Raw genomic sequence first — 19,385 nt, 5'->3', positions numbered from 1 at the left:
AATGAATAAACGAGTTTAATCTCCAAAGAAGCATGTAGCTTAACTCGGGTACCCTGTACAGTGAAAAATGGTTCTTGACAAGAAGGTGGTTCTTTGCTGAACCTATGGTGCTGTTGAGACCCATTAAAGAAGCTTTATTTTTTAAGAGTGTAGGGGAAATTCACAGTTATGATCACTCCCTCACTCACGGTCAGAAAACTATCTGGGTCGCACTGGATCCTATTCCTATTCGCGATGCGTGTGAAGCTACAGTTACGATATTATTTTTTAAAGTTGTAAACTCACATGATAAGCATAACGATGGCTCGCTGGCTTCTCAGATTAGTTCTCAGAGAACTCGCTCTATTGCCTGTCAGGGCCTGTTTTGGTAATCTACAGCCAAAAATATTCAGAACTGTTAAACAAAACAGCCGAATAACCAAACGCCAGCACGCTCCTGATCATGATTGGACGAATTACTGGGAATTACACGTCAGGCCTTTTTTGGGCTGGAGAATATTTAATGAACAGTTTGTTTTTATAGTGTGATGTCGTCCAGGACAAACTTCTGCTGGAGAATTTAAGAAACGTTCCCTTTAAAAATTAAGCGTTGTTTAGAATGTGTGTGTGTGTGTGTGTGTGTGTGCGCGCTCTGGGTGTCAAATTGTGATCTATTTCCTGTGTATCTGGCAGAGTCCTTGAGCTGACTTCACACCGCTTAGCAATGTGTGTGTGTGTGTGTGCGCGCTTTCACAGCTGCGTCACTCAGATGAGTGAGTAATGTGTTTGTTGAGCTCAAACAGTTTTTTTTCCCCCTTCCTCAAGGTATGGGCAAACTATAGCAGTCAGTTAGTTTTAAATAGCAACTAATCCATATTCTCAATGGGAGTGAAAGATTGTTAAAAAAAAAAAAATAAATTTATAAATAGTGTAAATACTCAAATTGTTTATCACTAGCCTCTAGTCTGTTTAGCAGACACAGCCAGACTTTTTAAATCATGAGAATTTTATATAATAGGAACGGCTGTAATACTGTATTCGAATCAACAAAGGAACGCTGTGAATAAAATCAGAATCAGTTGCTATTGATCCAACATGATGTGCAGTGGACACCCTCAAAACGTCTTATACAATAGTAGTATATAAATGTATTTCAAGTCAATTCCGGTTTTCAGTAGGGTCCAGGAATGGTCAGATTTTTGTTTCTTGAACAGTTTCTGTGCTGATTGGGAAGTATTCCAAATCACAGCTTGGAACTTTTGCCTGTACGCTTCAGGGAGCAATTCATATGCACGGAGCACCGCAGACTTAACGGTGTCATAATCTAACGAACTCTCAACTGGCAACACCAGTGAGCTTTTCCGGCAATATTGCTCTGCACCAAAAGAGCCCACAAATCCCTTGGCCAGTTCAATTTTGTGGCAATACGCTCAAACGCAATAAAGTATGCGTCCACTTCACCTTCACTAAGGGAGGGACCGATTTTACATACCAACCCACATCAAAATTTGTCTCTAGTGGTGCAAAAACACCGGAGGACGAGACCTAGACAATGGAACTGGCCTACTATAGAGTGTACGTAGCTTTCGAAGCTTAACATCTCGAGCCGCCTCACTTTCCAGAGCTCTCAACTTCAACAGTTTCATGCTCCTGGAGTTCGAGATCTAATTCGTTTAAATGAAGCGCACTCGAAAGGATCAGAACTCGAATCACCTCTTTACTAGGAACAGAAATTGCTTCATCCTCTGGCAGCATACCTGCTTGGACAAGCTCTCGGTACAACTCATCTTTGATGCGTTGTTTCTTTGCCTGCTTCTTGACAGGAAACTGCAAATCACAATCAGATCTTTTTTTTCCTACATCTGTCAAACTCTTCCACTGTCAGAGACAGTAAACTCTGACCAAGTCAAATTCCATACTCAATTATAAAGTGTACACTTCCTCACCCACACAAGTGCAAAGCTGCCAAGAAACTCATGATAACTATGACAAGCCAGGCTATCAAAAAATAAATAAATTATCCACAAAATGATTGAACTAAATCACGGACGAGCCCCCAGTTGGTTACGCCCCCCCACGTAAATCTAGGGGGATAGCCAGACACAGCAAGGTTTAAGAGCATTGGACTGAGCCCTGACGCAGCACCACAAGCAAACGAATTACCGTAACAATTTTTATTTACGTCATGGAACAAAGACAAATCATTGCCATTAAAAAATTAAAGGCACGTAATGGATTCAGAAGACAGCAAAGCCAAAATAACAAGAACAGTCTTACTGGGGAATTTAACCCTCTAACTAAACAACCAAAGAAAAGTAAAACAATTGTACCCCAACTCCCTTCCTAGCCCCAAAACAGGAGAAAACAGTTTGTTCTTTTTAATGGCACCCGCCTCCCTATAACTTCCAAATAAACAACTATTAGGTAACTAAACTTGGTATTAACAGCCACAGCAATAAAACAAAACAAAATAAAAAAATAGAAAGGACTAATAAAAATAAATTATAGCATTAACCTACCCTGTCCAGGGTGTACCCCGCCTTGTGCCCCATGCTCCCTGGGATAGGCTCCAGGTTCCCCGTGACCCTGAAAAGGATAAACGGTATAGAAGATGGATGGATGGATGGATATAGCATTAACCTCCACACTTAAACTACAGGAATAGAATGTTAGAGACACTCACAACAATCAATAAGAATTACTATAATAGCGCTCTGGGGATACGCGCTCTTGGTGGAACATTTCTCCAACTTTGGCCGTTTCTTCTCTGACTTGATGCTGGCTCACTCTTGACTGGTAAGCAGGTAGAGCTGGGGAAATCAGCTACACGCCAGACAGATTGAGTAGGAGGAGCCAAAGGAGAAACAGAGAGGGAAAGACAGAAAAAAAACCCCACACAAAAACACCATTAAAGAAAACACAACTCTTCTGATGGACCATAACAATAAAGAATACGTCTCTGGACGTAACAGTGTACTTATGCTTATGTATGTTTTTAATATCGTTGAATAACGTTGAATATTCTTTGATTTTTCCAGCGGTAATAGATGACAAAAGAATGTTATCATTCTCATATCATAATCATTTTGGCACATATAATATTATATATTTTTGCGAGACAATACTACAATTGGGGCGCATGGTGGCTTAGTGGTTAGCACGTCCTCCTCACACCTCCAGGGTCGGGGGTTCGATTCCCACCGGGGCCATGCGTGTGCGGAGTTTGCATGTTCTCCCCGTGCTGCGGGGATTTCCTCCGGGTACTCTGGTTTCCTCCCCCAGTCCAAAGACATGCATGGTAGGCTGATTGGCGTGTCTAAAGTGTCCGTAGTGTATGAATGTGAGTGTGTATGTGATTGTGCCCTGCGATGGATTGGCACCCTGTCCAGGGTGTACCCCGCCTTGTGCCCCATGCTCCCTGGGATAGACTCCAGATTCCCCGTGACCCTGAAAAGGATAAAGCGGTATAGAAGATGAATGGATGGAATACTACAATTAAAAAAAAGGCAGTTTTAGTGATAATTAATTTTCTATTAAAACAAACAGAATTACTTTCTCCTGTTGTTTCAGTGCAAAATTTGAATTATTGTGTGTAATGTTTATTATATACAATAATAAATGGTCATTTTTTTTATAAACGGTGTCAATAATTCTGAAGGGTACTGTATATATAGTACTGTTATGTATATTGCAGTAGACACTAACAGCCTTTTTAATGAAGTCAATGAACTGTGACTCCCTCAGCTGAGCAAGCTTTGCAAAGTTCAATTCTGATATGATTATGGGATGGCCTGTGCACATTATGTGGACCCAGAGGGACCCGTCAGTGCAGAACAGCAGAGCGGGAAATAGTTTTTATTCAAAATTTGGACAGGTCCATTGACAACGTGGTCCTTTAGGACACCGTCTCCACCTTAGGAAAGATCCTGTCAAGCAAGGTATGGGATCTGAGCTGTTTGGATCGGAATAGCATCTGTGTAGCATGAGTAGCATGTTTTAATGCTAAAATCCTGAACATAAATTGTGTGTGTGTGTGTGTGTGTGTGTGTGTGTGTGTGTTAACAGATGTATCTGTCCTGAAGGTGATGTGTGATGAGAGCAGGCTAAGGTTCTATTTCTAATATGAGGGTATTTCAGTCAACATCAGGTTGTAATTTTGGTGACTGTAAAATGCACATCTTAATAAAAGAACAACATTCCATCCATTTTCTATAGCACTTATCCCACAGGGTCGTGGGGACCCTGGAGCCTATCCCAGGGAGCATGGGGCACAAGGCGGGGTACACCCTGGACAGGGCGCCAATCCTTCTTAAGGCACAATCACACACACATTCACACACTACAGACATTTTAGACACGCCAATCAGCCTACTATGCTTGTAGGACTGGGGGAGGAAACCAGAGTACCCGGAGGAAACCCGCGCAGCACGGGGAGAACATGCAAACTCCGCACACGCAGTGTGAGGCGAACGTGCTAACCAGTAAACCACCGTGCACCCAACAACATTCCAATATACTTTCTGACAGAAAGACATTTGATACAATATGACTCGCCAGCAACTTGATTTATGATGTAATAATGTAGAATGCAGTGTTAAAGACCTTAAAGCAATATATATTGATTAAAGACTCCAACAGCAGTGCTTTGAAACAGTACAAATATAAAGTTCCATCCGAAAGTATTGGAACAGCAAGGCTTTTGTTTTTGGCATACACTGATGACATTTGAGTTTGAGATCAAAAGACGAATACGAGACAAGAGCTTTCAGCTTTCATGTCCTGATATTTACATCTAGATGTGTTAAACAACTTAGAACAGGCACATCACCCGATTTTTAGGTCAGCAAAAGTATAGGGACAGACGGTCTAAAAGTAAATGAAAGTAAATAACACATAATATTTGGTTGCATATCCATTGTTTGTATCAAACCAGCACCCCACTGACATCACCAAACTGTTTCATTCATCTTTTGTGATACTTTTCCAGGCTTGTATCAGGTGTTGTTTGTTTTGGGAGGTTTCTCCCTTCAGTCTCCTCTGCATGCTCAACTGGGCTAAGGTCTGGTGATTGACTTGGCCAGTCTAAAATCTCATCCCCCTACACCTTGTTGTGTTGGCAGTGTGTTTTTGGTCATTTTCTTGCTGTCTGATGAAGTTTCTCCCAATCAGATTGGATGCATTTTTCTGTAAATTGGCAGACAGATTGCTTCTGGTAGACTTCCGAAATAGAGGTGTGTCACATCATGCATCACCCTTTCAGCTCATCCCCCAAATCCCACCCTCCCACTGCAGACTTTCACTAAACCATGCTGCCACCTGCTACAATGTTAATCACGAATAATATCAAAACATATTTCTATTATATTAATTAATGGATGGACTGGTAAGTAAAAGAAAATGTTCAGTATCCCTTGCTTGATTGCTGAGGCTTCATGAGTTAAGGGAACTTGAATTACAGGCGTGCAAGTGTCCCTAATTCCACTAACAGTTCCTTAGTTTCCCCCAAAGTATATTTATTGTATTAGGAAATAATAGCCTCTATACCAGACATCAGATGGGGACTCGGCTGTTTTACAACATGGCTCAGACTGAAAACTCATGAAATTTATGCCTGGATAAAAACATGAAAAAACACCAATAAACTAGGATTGGCATGCTTAACGCGAAAAAAAAAAAAAAGAGACAGAAATATGTATGAAGATTTCTGTAAAGCTGCTTTGTTCATTATTAAAAGCACTATATAAATAAAAATATGAAGAACTACATAAATAAAATTGAATACAAATGTAATTGAATAAAACCTTTTTTTTTTTTTTTGACCTTAGGTGTGCAGGTTTGTCTTTCAGTTCCATGACAATCACATGCAGTAATTTATGATTCACTTTCATTTGCAGCACATGTAGATTTAGCACAGTTGACCAGCTTGGCACAGGTCAAACCAGCAGGAACTGTTAACACTAGGTGGAGCCACAGCACAGGAGATGCTCAGCAAACACTTCACACCGCTGGGCCATTACTGTTTTCAGGCTTTATCAAAATCCTTAGGGGTTTATTGACCTTAATTCTGCAGTTGAAATGTGATGTCATAATGAAGGGTAAGACGGGTTTGGTTTTTTAAACTAACATGTAATAGCAATATGTGTACATACATGCATACCTTATTCATTATAGTACAACCCCGATTCAAAAAAAGTTGGGACGCTGTGTAAAATGTAAATAAAAACAGAACGCGGTGATTTGCAAATCTCATAAACTCATATGTTATTCACAATAGAACATAGAAAACATATTAAATGTTTAAATTGAGGAAATGTACCGTGTTAAGGAAAAAATATGGTAATTTTGAATTTGATGGCAGCAACACGTCTCAAAAAAGTTGGGACGGGGGCAACGTAGGCTGGAAAAGTAAGTGTTAGTAAAAAGAAACAGCTGAAGGTTAATTGGCAACAGGTCAGTAACATGATTGGGTATAAAAAGAGTATCTTAGAGAGGCGGAGTCTCTCAGATGTAAAGATGGGATGGAATCTGGATGGAAGAATATGTTGCTCTAAAACCTTTCAGCATTGATGTCGCCTTTCCAGATGTACAAGCTGCCCATTACATAGGCACTAATGCACCCCATACCATCAGAGATGTAGGCTTTTGAACTGAGCGCTGATAAAAAGCCGGATGGTCCCTCTTCTCTTTACTCCTCTTTAGTTTAGAGTACACGGTGTCCATGGTTTCCAAAAAGAATTTCAAATTTCGATTCGTCTGTACTATAGAACAGTTTTCACTTTGCCTCGGTCCATTTTAAATGAGCTTTGGCCCAGAGAAGACGGCAGTGTTTCTGGATCATGTTCACACATGGCTTCTTCTTTGCATGATAGAGCTTTAACCAGCATTAGTGGATGACACGGCGAACTGCGTTCACAGACAGTGAGTTCTGGAGGTGTTTCTGAGCCCATGCAGTGATTTCCATTACAGAATCAGGCCTGTTTTTAATGCAGTGCCGCCTGAGCGCCCGAAGATCACGGGCATGCAAGACTGATTTTCACCCTTGTCCCTTGCACACAGAGATTTCTCCAGATTCTCAGAATATATTGATGTTATTATGTACTGTAGATGATGAGATATTCATAGTCTTCACAATTTTACGTTGAGGAACATTATTCTGAAATTGTTCCACAAATTGTAGACGCAGTTTTTCGCAGATTGGTGAACCTCTGCCCATCTTTACTTCTGAGAGACTCTGCCTCTCTAAGATACTCTTTTTATACCCAATCATGTTACTGACCTGTTCCCAATTAACCTCCAGCTGTTTCTTTTTACTAACACTTATTTTCCAGCTTTTTGTTGCCCCCGTCCCACGTCTTTTTTGAGACGTGTTGCAGCCATCAAATTTAATTATGCTTACTTTTATTGGTCACACACAAAACCATACACAGTTCGACATGCAGTGGAATGCTTTTTACGGCTGTCCATGACATAAAAATAGAATTGACGTAACCAAGAACTTACTTGTATACAATTAGAAAAAGGAAAAATACAAAAATATAATAGAAAGGATCTAATAGATAGATGGCACCAACAATATGGAGTATATTTGGAATAAAGTGCAGCTATGTGCAATTTTATGTACTATTACAATGCTGTGCAATAAATTGCTAACTATATAATAAATATTTATAAATATGGGGGTAATACATGTATATTAAGAGGAATGTAGGTGGTGTGGGTGTTGTGCAAACAAATCCAAGGTCTAGTCCTAGGTGTTCTCCTGGTGGGAAGACACTGCTCATCATTCTCTCTGTGTTGGCCTTCAGGAAGTGTAAGCATCCATTGTTTGGATGGCTGAGGTCTCTTACTATCTTCCTGGCCTTGGTCCAGCACCACTTGCTGTAAATAGCCTGCAGGTCAGAGAGCTCAGACCTTCTCGTCATTATCAGAGATCAGGCCCAACACAAAAGTATCATCAGCAAACTTGACAATAGTGGTATAGTTGGACGTGGCCACACAGTCATAAGTGTACAATGAGTACAGCAGCAGGTTCTGGACACAACCCTGGGTGAGGGAGGGTGAGACATGTCTGCCCACCCATACTGCTTGTGGTCTGCCTGTGAGGAAGTTGGAGATTCACTGACACAGAGTCCCAGGTCCTCCAACTTGGTGGTGAGTTTGGAGGGAATTATAGGGTTAAATGCTGAACTGTAGTCAACAAACAGCATTTTAATATAATTTCCCTTCTTAGTGTCCAGATGGATCAGGGTTGTGTGTAGGAGGTGTGTGATGGCGTCATCGGTAGATCGATCGTAACGGTATGTGAATTGTAATGGCTCCATGGTGTCAGGTAATGAAGAAGCGCTGAAATCTCTGACCAGCCTTTCTAAGCACTTTATCACAACTGAGATCAGGGCTATTACTACTACTAGTAGTAGTAGTATCAAGCTGCAAGCCCCTCAGACCAATGATGCAGAGCCCATGGCTGCAAACATTTTAATCCATGTATTCGTCTCAACAAGTGGGTGAGTGCATGTGTGGCTACACCAAGAGAACCGGACAGGCTTGAATGGTTGACCCCTAGAGTGCAGGGATTTACTGGTTCTGTTATACTGCAGAGGGCATTTTGCATGGTTTGGGTCCACTTATCTCCTTAGAGTGAAAAGTCACTGCAAATCAAAAGTTCTTCTGACTGCACACCTTTACCTATGATGAAAAATTTCTGTCCATGGTTTTTATTTTTCCAGAATAACTCTACCCCATACACTGATGTAGGAGAATGTAAATCCGATGTCTATGCTATGCTATGGCCTTCGCAGTCAGCAGATCTCAACCCAACTGAACACCTATGGGAGGTTTCAGACTGATGTATTAAAAAGTGCTCACCATCATCAGGGTATATATCTTTGGAAAGAATCCCTCCAGTACCGTTCCAGAGACTTGTAGAAATTATGTCAAGGCACACTGACACCGTTGTACTGGTTGTTCATATTTGCTCAAAACCTAAGACACCCATAAATAATAATATGAAATTGAATGACAACAATTAAATTACTGTTTAGGAAACCTGTAGTATTAAAACTGTTTCGTTATAAATATGTGATATGTTTGAAATATATGGCGAGCTTTGGAATTGGACATGTTTCGTTGATCACTGAGCTGGTTTTGAATGGTCACTGGACAGATTTTAAATAAACTAACATTGTTAACACACACACACACACACACCTACAGCTACAGTACAGTAACTACAGTATCAGATCAACTACAGCTGAACTAGTACACAAAAACCTGATCCAGTACAACCACAACTGATCTACTATTACACTACACTACACAGTTTACTACTGATGCTGATCACTACACTGATCCAGTACAACTACAATTGATCCTATACATTACACCTGAACCTGAACGATTACAACTGATCCAGTACACCCACAACTGATCAAGTACACCCACAACTGATCCAGTACACCCACAACTGATCACGTACACCCACAACTGATCCAGTACACCCACAACTGATCAAGTACACCCACAACTGATCCAGTACACCCACAACTGATCACGTACACCCACAACTGATCCAGTACACCCACAACTGATCACGTACACCCACAACTGATCAAGTACACCCACAACTGATCAAGTACACCCACAACTGATCCAGTACACCCACAACTGATCCAGTACACCCACAACTGATCACGTACACCCACAACTGATCTAGTACACCCACAACTGATCCAGTACACCCACAACTGATCCAGTACACCCACAACTGATCACGTACACCCACAACTGATCTAGTACACCCACAACTGATCACGTACACCCACAACTGATCCAGTACACCCACAACTGATCACGTACACCCACAACTGATCAAGTACACCCACAACTGATCAAGTACACCCACAACTGATCTAGTATACCCACAACTGATCAAGTACACCCACAACTGATCAAGTACACCCACAACTGATCCAGTACACCCACAACTGATCCAGTACACCCACAACTGATCACGTACACCCACAACTGATCAAGTACACCCACAACTGATCCAGTACACCCACAACTGATCCAGTACACCCACAACTGATCAAGTACACCCACAACTGATCCAGTACACCCACAACTGATCCAGTACACCCACAACTGATCAAGTACACCCACAACTGATCCAGTACACCCACAACTGATCCAGTACACCCACAACTGATCACGTACACCCACAACTGATCTAGTACACCCACAACTGATCCAGTACACCCACAACTGATCAAGTACACCCACAACTGATCTAGTACACCCACAACTGATCCAGTATACCCACAACTGATCACGTACAAGGACAATGGATCTAGTACAACTACAACTGGTAAAGTACACTACAACTAATCCAGTACAACTACAACGGATCCAGTACACCTACAACTGATCCAGTACACCTACAACTGATCTAGTACACCCACAACTGATCCAGTACACCCAACTGATCCAGTACACCCACAACTGATCCAGTACACCCACAACTGATCCAGTACACCTACAACTGATCCAGTACACCCACAACTGATCACGTACAAGGACAATGGATCTAGTAGAACTACAACTGGTAAAGTACACTACAACTAATCCAGTACAACTACAACGGATCCAGTACACCTACAACTGATCCAGTACACCCACAACTGATCCAGTACACCTACAACTGATCCAGTACACCCACAACTGGTCCAGTACACCCACAACTGATCCAGTACACCCACAACTGATCAAGTACACCCACAACTGATCACGTACAAGGACAACGGATCTAGTACAACTACAACTGGTCCAGTACACTACAACTAATCCAGTACAACTACAACTGATCCTGTACACCACATCTCATCCAGTATAACCACAACTGGCCCAGTACAACTATACTGGAACCAGTACAACCACAACTGATCTAGTACATTTACACATGAGCAAGCACAAGGACAACTGTTACAGTACACTACAACTGATCCATTACAACTACAACTGTTCCAGTACAACTACAACTGATCCAGTAAAATATAACTGATCCAGTACAAGCACAACTCTTCTAATACCTTACAAATTATCCAGTATAAACTCATCTGATACAGTACAACCTCAACTGATCCAGTATAACTAGTGCAACTATACCTGATCCAGTACAACCATAGCTGATGTAGTACAACTACATCTGGTCAAGTACAATGACAACTGATCTAGAACAACTACAGCTGATCCAGTACACTATACACCTGATCCAGTAATGCAACCGATCCAGTACCTTACACATGATCCAGTATAACCACAATAAATCTAGTAGAACTACAACTGATCCAGATGCAGCAGATTTTTTTTCCACCCAAGAGAACATCTTGGAGTACCTGAGGTTGGAACCAGAGGGGAAGGGATCTTGGGTTAGGGCCACAGAAGCATGGCTGGAAGCCATAACTAAGATCTTTCCCCAACCTCCGTCCCCTACTGCGGATCTCTCTCAACCTGCCGAATCAACGGAGGACGCCGCTCAGCCTCCCTCTTCAGCTGAGGATGCAACGCCGCTCAGCCTCTCTGTTCAGCTGAGGATGCCGCTCAGCCTCCCTCTTCAGCTGAGGACGCCGCTCAGCCTCCCTGTTCAGCTGAGGATGCCGCTCAGCCTCCCTCTTCAGCTGACGACGCCGCTCAGCCTCCCTCTTCAGCTGAGGACGCCGCTCAGCCTCCCTGTTCAGCTGAGGATGCCGCTCAGCCTCCCTGTTCAGCTGAGGATGCCGCTCAGCCGCCCTCTTCAGCTGACGACGCCGCTCAGCCTCCCTGTTCGGCCAAAAGCTCCGCTTTGCCTCCCTGCTCCACCTCAGACATCACTATGCCAGGATGTCTAGTCACCTCTTCGGATGTCGCTCAGATGATGACATCGCTCTGACTTGCTGCTCTTCTAAAGACGTCACTCTACCATCCTGCTCCGCTGAGGACGTCACTCTGTCTCTATGCTCCGCTGAGGACGTCACTCTGTCTCTATGCTCCGCTGAAGACGTCACTCTGTTTCTTTGCTTCACGCTGCATGTTGCTCCCCCTTCTTACTCCACGGAGGACATAGTTCCCCCCTCATGCTTCACAGAGAGTGCCACTCCCCCCTCTGGCCTCACGGGGAACTTCACTCCCCCTTCTGACATCGCAGAGATTATTGCTCCCCTCTCTGGCTTCATGGTGAGCATCGTTCCCTCCTCGGGCTCCACCTTGGGCTTCATTCCCCCACTGGCTGTGCGGTGGCCTTTGTACCAGATCGAGGATATTGTATCATCTGTCTGCGGTGCAAAAGAGATGGCCCTGCATCTGTACCACAGAGAAGACATCAAGCGTCCTCTTTCCGGCCATGCGAGAGATGACACTCAATTGAATTTTGATGCGCTTAAGGACCTCTGGTCTCGTTATCCAGGACATCCTTCCGAACTTGTTACGCGCTTTGGGAGCCACGAGTTAAGGCGGGGGTTCTGTCGTGGATATGTGGGAACTAGCCTTACAAACCTTACAAATGATCCAGTATAACCACAACAGACCTAGTAGAACTACAACTAATCCAGTACACTACACAACTTACAACTGATTCTGTACACTACAACTGATCCAGTACACCCACAACAGAACTAGTACAACTACAACTGATCCAGTACACCCACAACAGAACTAGTACAACTACAACTGATCCAGTACACCCACAACAGAACTAGTACAACTACAACTGATCCAGTCAAATACAATTGATATAATACCTTAAAATTGATCTAATACAACTACAACTGATCCAGTACAACTACACAACTTGTACACCACAACTGATCCAGTACAACCACAACAGAACTAATACAACTACAACTGATCCAGTACAACTACACCTGATTCAGTACTACAATTGATCTAATACAACTACAACTGATCCAGTACAACTACACCTGATTCAGTACTACAATTGATCTAATACAACTACAACTGATCCAATACCTTAAAACTGATTGAATACAACTACAATGGATCATAATATAAAATGAGATGTTACATTGTGCGTTAGCGGCTTAAGTGCAGAAGTTATTGTAAAGATATTAGTTTTATATTACTGGAATCTGGTATCTCCATGGAGATCAAGCAATATTGCTCTCTGTCTCTGTCTCTCTCTCACTCACACACACACACACACACACACACACACACACACAAACACACTTACTTACCGAACCAGTACAACTACAACAGCTCCAGGACACTACTACAAGTAATGCATCACAGTACAACTGATTAAGTACAACTATAACTGATCCAGCAAAACTACTAGTGATCCAGTACAACTACAGTTTGTCTTGTACTTATCCAACTAACTACTGTATTATGCTATAGCTGATCCAGTACAAATATAACTGATCATAACTAAAAAATTTACCGTTACAACTTGTTAAATTGAGCAGTGGAACCAGTAAAATTACAATTCATCCGGTACAACTGATCCAGTACTACTGCAGCTGATCCAGCTGATCCAGCTGATCCAATACAACTCCAGCTGATCCAGCTGATCCAATACAATTCCAGCTGATCCAGCTGATCCAGTACAACTGCAGCTGATCCAGCTGATCCAGTACAACTGCAGCTGATCCAGTACAACTGCAGCTGATCCAGTACAACTGCAGCAGATCCAGCTGATCCAGTACAACTGCAGCTGATCCAGTACAACTGCAGCTGATCCAGCTGATCCAGTACAACTGCAGCTGATCCAGTACAACTGCAGCAGATCCAGCTGATCCAGTACAACTGCAGCTGATCCAGTACAACTCCAGCTGATCCAGCTGATCCAGTACAACTGCAGCTGATCCAGCTGATCCAGTACAACTGCAGCTGATCCAGTACAACTGCAGCTGATCCAGCTGATCCAGTACAACTGCAGCTGATCCAGTACAACTGCAGCTGATCCAGTACAACTCCAGCTGATCCAGCTGATCCAGTACAACTGCAGCTGATCCAGTACAACTCCAGCTGATCCAGTACAACTGCAGCTGATCCAGCTGATCCAGTACAACTGCAGCTGATCCAGTACAACTCCAGCTGATTCCGCTGATCCAGTACAACTGCAGCTGATCCAGTACAACTGCAGCTGATCCAGCTGATCCAGTACAAATATAATTGATCCACAATACCCTGGTCCAATACACTACATAACTCATCCAGTAAACTACATTTGTTCCAGTACATTACAACTGATTGTATGTATGTTTAGTATACTGTATAGTATGTTATGTTTACATTCACATCATCGTTTTGTACTACCTGTTATATCTGACACTTTCACACTAGAACTGTGTACTGGCCACTTACTGTGCCTATTGTCCTGTTTTTAGTAGTTACTGTACTGTCTTGTGTTGTTTGGACACATTTGCACGTCCACTTTATGTAGAAATGTGTAGGTCTTATTTAGTTCCGTGTCATCTCATGTGGTCAGTGTGTTATTTTATGTAGCACCGTGGTCCTGGAGGAACGTTGTTTCGCTTCACTGTGTACTGTACCAGCTGTATATGGTTGAAATGACAATAAAAGTCTCTTGACTTGACTTGACCTACAAGTGATACAGTACAACTACCACTACAACTAGTCCAGTACAGATGATCAAGTGCGATTCAATTGAACCAGTACAACTACAACTCATCCAATAATACAACTGATGCAGTACTACTACAATTACTCCACAACAGTACAACTGATCCAGTGCAACTTCAACTGATCCTATACAACTGATCGTGTACAACCATGAATTTAATCATTTAAAGAACCATCATTTAAAATATAAAAGTTACATCTCATTACATCGCATTTGCCTAGGTTCAGAAGTTGATATTAAGTTTAAATTACCGGTTTTGAGATGGAGAGCAATAAACGATAATGCTCTTTGTCTTTGTAAGGCACTCACTGTGGCAGTACAACTACAACTGAAACAGGACGCTACACCTGATCCAGTACAACTACAGCTCATCACATACAATTACAACTTATGCAGTATACTACAAGTGATCCAGTACATCAACGACTCGTCTGTTACATCTACAACTGATCCAGAGCAATTACAACTGCTCTAGTAGAGCTACAAATAATCCAGTACACTACAACTGATCCTGTAGCGAGAAAGAGAGCATTATTACTTATTGCTCTCCATCTAGAAACCAGCAATATAACCTCAATATCAACTTGCTGTTATATTTTAGTATAAATGCTGGTAACTGAAACCCTCCTACTTAGCTATATTACTGAAATACACATTTACCTTAACAATAGGGCCCACACAATTATGTTGAATTACTTTATACTTGTACTTTGAGTACCAAACATTGCAACAAGAAATCATAAATGTGTGCATACAGTGCACACAAGGTAAGCACAAACTGCACAATGCACAATAGTGTAAAAAAAAAAAAACAAAAAAATCATTGTAAATGTGCAACAGTGAAATTCATGAACAACTTGAAACGTTTAAGAAATAGAACCGTTTTCAAAATTCAGATCGTGAAAGATTTGTTCAGGACGAGAGGCGAACGAGAGGCGACTTGTTCAGGACGAGAGGCGAACTACAGATAATATTCATATCCTCTCAAGTAAAGCACACGCGTTGAGAATCGTTTCATTAAATTGAAGATCGATTAAAATCGGAGAATCCATATTTTTTACCCTCCCAACCGATCAGCCATAACATTAAAACCACTGAAAGGTGACGTGAATAACATTGACTGCCTCGTTACAACGGCACCTGTCAAGGAGTGTGCCAGCAGGTGTACAGTCAGTTCTTGAGGTTGATGTGTTGGAAGCAGGGAAAAATGGGCAAGCGTAAGGATCTGAGTGACTTTGAAAAGGGCCAAATTGTGATGGCTAGACGACCGGGTCCGAGCATCTCCAAAACAACAGGACAAGGTGAGATAACTGTAACCAGAGAAAGGGTCATGGGCGCCCGAGACTCACTGATGCACGTGGGGAGCGAAGGTTAACCGGTCTGGTCTGATCCTGCAGAAGAGCTACTGTAGCACAGATTGCTGAGAAAGCTAGGATAGAAAGGTGTCAGTACACACAGTACATCACGGCTTGCTGTGTATGGAGCTGAGTAACTGCAGGAAGGTCAGAGTGCCCAAGCTTTCCACTGCTGAAAGCGACTCCAGTGTGCAAGTGGGCATCAGAACTGGACCATGGAGCAATGAAAGAAGCTGGCTTGGTCTGATGAATGTGTCGCTTACCTGGGCAAGAGATAGCACCAGGATGCACTATTGGACGAAGACATACCAGCAGAGGCAGTGTGATGCGCTGGGTAATGTTCAGCTGGGAAACCTTGGGTCCTGGCATTCATGTGGATGTTACTTTGACAAGTACCTCCTACCTAAACATTGTTGCAGACCAATAAAAAGTACACCCCTTCATAACAACGGTATTCCCTAATCTTAGTGCCCTCTTTCAGCAGGATAATCCGTCCTGCCACACTGAAAAAAATGTCCAGGGACGGTTTGAGGAAAATGACAAAGAGTTCAAGGTGTTGACTCGGCCTCCAAGTGCCCCGGACCTCAATCCGATAAAACATCTACGGGATGTTCTGGACAAACAAATCCGATCCATGGAGGCCCCACCTCACAGTGCACAGGACTTAAAGGATCTGATGCTAACGTCTTGGTGCCAGATACCACAGCACACCTTCAGAGTCCATGCCTCCATGGCCCAGAGCTGTTTCGGTGGCACACAATATATGACAGGCCGTCATAATGTTACAGCAGATTGCTGTATATCTTATAAAGTTCAATGTAGATATTGATATTAAGCCGGTCTAATACAACTGACGCAGTACACAACTGATCAGATATCTGAATTGGTTCAGTACACTACACAACACTACCAGTGATTCAGTAAACTACCTCTGATGTTTTAAACTACAACTGCTCCAGAAATCCAGTGGATCAGAGACACCTACTGAGCATAACTGAAACATTTAAATGTTACATCTTTATAAACTGCATTAACCTTTTAGATGCATACGTTCATAGTGATATTACTGATCTCTAGATGGAGAGCAATAAATAACTCATTCTCTCTCTCTCTCTCTCTCTCTCATTTAGTGTCCATCCTGAAAGCCCTTTGTTTGCCCTCTTAGCCAATCGAGGCGGATTACGACACCAGCTGAGGTTCTATAAAGGCGCCTCCACGCTCAGCAACATCCTCCAACAAGGCTGTTTAAACCTGCAATATACCGGAGCGGTGAAACAAAACAAAACAAAACAACAACAACAACAACACACCTCCATCCCTCTATCTTTCTATCAGTGTACGGGGAGCAAATCAGATCTGTCGTTCTTGGGATGCATTAAGTCTCTTGGTTTTTTTTTTGTTGTTGTTATGGAACTCACGCAAAAGGACATTTGATTTAAACCAGTTGGAGGATTTTGCACTTTGCAGTTGACAAACTTTGCATCACGTTGGAAAGAGAGAAAGGAGGATAAAAGCACGCTGAGGATGGCGCGCGCTAACTTTTGGCTGTGCTTGACGGTGCTCGTGGCGCTCGAGCTGTGCGGCAGCGACGAGCCCGAGTTGCTATCGCGCGCAGCGGCGCCCTCTGAAGTGCCCGTGATGGCCGTTATGCCCTCGTCCGTTTCCCTGCTCGAGGTGATGCACGAGGAGGAAGTGCCGGCTGAGGAGGAGGAGGCGGAGGAGGAGGAGGCAGCCGGCGCGCGCCAGTGCTCGGCATGCGCGTGGCGGGAGCAGAGCCGCGCGCTACGCCTCGAGACCATCAAATCGCAGATCCTGAGCAAGCTGCGGCTCAAGCAAGCGCCCAACATCAGCCGCGCCGTGGCCGAGCAGCTGCTTCCCCGCGCGCCGCCGCTGCAGCGCCTCCTCGACCAGCACGACTTCCAGGGAGACGCGGCTGGAATAGGAGCAGCGCGAGAGCTGGACGACTTCACCGAGGCGGATGAGTATCACGCCACCACTGAGTCCGTGATCGCAATGGCCTCAGAGCGTGAGTGCCACAAAGTGTGCAACTTTCATGTGTGAACACTTATTCAGAAAGTTCTAGCGCAAAACCTCCAAAGCTTACCCTACAGGGTTGAGTTAGCACTGTGTGCACTGAACTCACTCGTTACAGTGATAAAGTAACCTTAACGCTCATTCATCAGTGTTGTAGGGTCAAGTCAACATTATATGGAGTAGTTCAACACTGCCTTAAAGGCTGGACAGACGACCTACTATCCATAATGTGATCAATTACGTCACAACTCTTTTCTGAGAGTGGTGTGTACAGTTGGTGATTGCGCAACACTCAAGCTGGTGTTTTGCTTGTAAACTAGAAACTCAAATCAGTTTGTATAGACAGTTCCAAATGTTAGAGGTAGCGTTAAAAAGCTTTCCTACAACTTTCAGATACACAAAATCCACGCACATCTTGATCTGTTCGTGAGCTCTACTTTTACTCACACTATGTACTTGCTTGACATTCCCCTCGTTTTGGTCAATCCCGGTAAATGTTTCAAACAGTTCTCACTCTGTTTCGTTAAAATAGGGCTGTTCGGCCGGAAGCGTATTTGCTAGACCTCGGCGAAGAGAAATGTTCGAAGCTGCTTGTGAACGGACGTAAAAATACACAAAACCCGTACGTAAAGTTATGACGTGTGCCGTTAGGGGCGGAGTCAGCGCTCGTACTTTTTCTCACGGCTTCATCGCTCGCGCTTGTTCCATATTTGTACGAATTCTGACGGAGTAAACGTACTCTTGCCGTATCATCTAACTCGGTGTTTTCACCATCTCAAATAATTCAGAAAGTAGTTTAAAAAAAAAAATAAATAAAGTTCATTATTTTCCCATAAGTATCCTTTTCCAAAGAAAGCAATCTCACCTTTTTACAAACTTAAATAGACTTTAAATCGTGTGAACAGTGTTGAGAGAAGTAAAGGATAAACACCATGCTCTGTTTAGCCGTATTTAGGCAATGAGACCCAGCCTTTATCCGAGCCTTTTCTAGGTAGCTTTCTGAATGGGGTTCTCTACTGACATTACTCAGCATAAGCTACATCTGAACCTTCCTTCCGTCCTTGATGCAGAAACCCGGGAACCACTGAGTGAGATAACACGACACGATACGACATTCAATTCATTTTTTCTTTGTTAGTCGTCCGTTTTCATAGATTTGATCGATTTCACAGAATAACTCGCACGTTTGTAAATGTTTGCCCAGACTGTGCACATGGATTTAATCTACCCAGTTAGACCCAACATTAAACCCTTGTAATGGCAGAGAGGTTTCGAGAAAGGGTTAGGAATATGGAAGGATTTATAAAAGGGTCGTTCTTAGGGATCACACTGAGAACAGTTTGAATCCATTAACCAGTTGGGACTTTATAATGATT

The sequence above is a fragment of the Ictalurus furcatus genome, chromosome 21 (assembly GCF_023375685.1).
Source record: "Ictalurus furcatus strain D&B chromosome 21, Billie_1.0, whole genome shotgun sequence".
Lineage (NCBI taxonomy): Eukaryota > Metazoa > Chordata > Actinopteri > Siluriformes > Ictaluridae > Ictalurus > Ictalurus furcatus.
Note: the sequence above shows the minus strand (reverse complement) of the source record.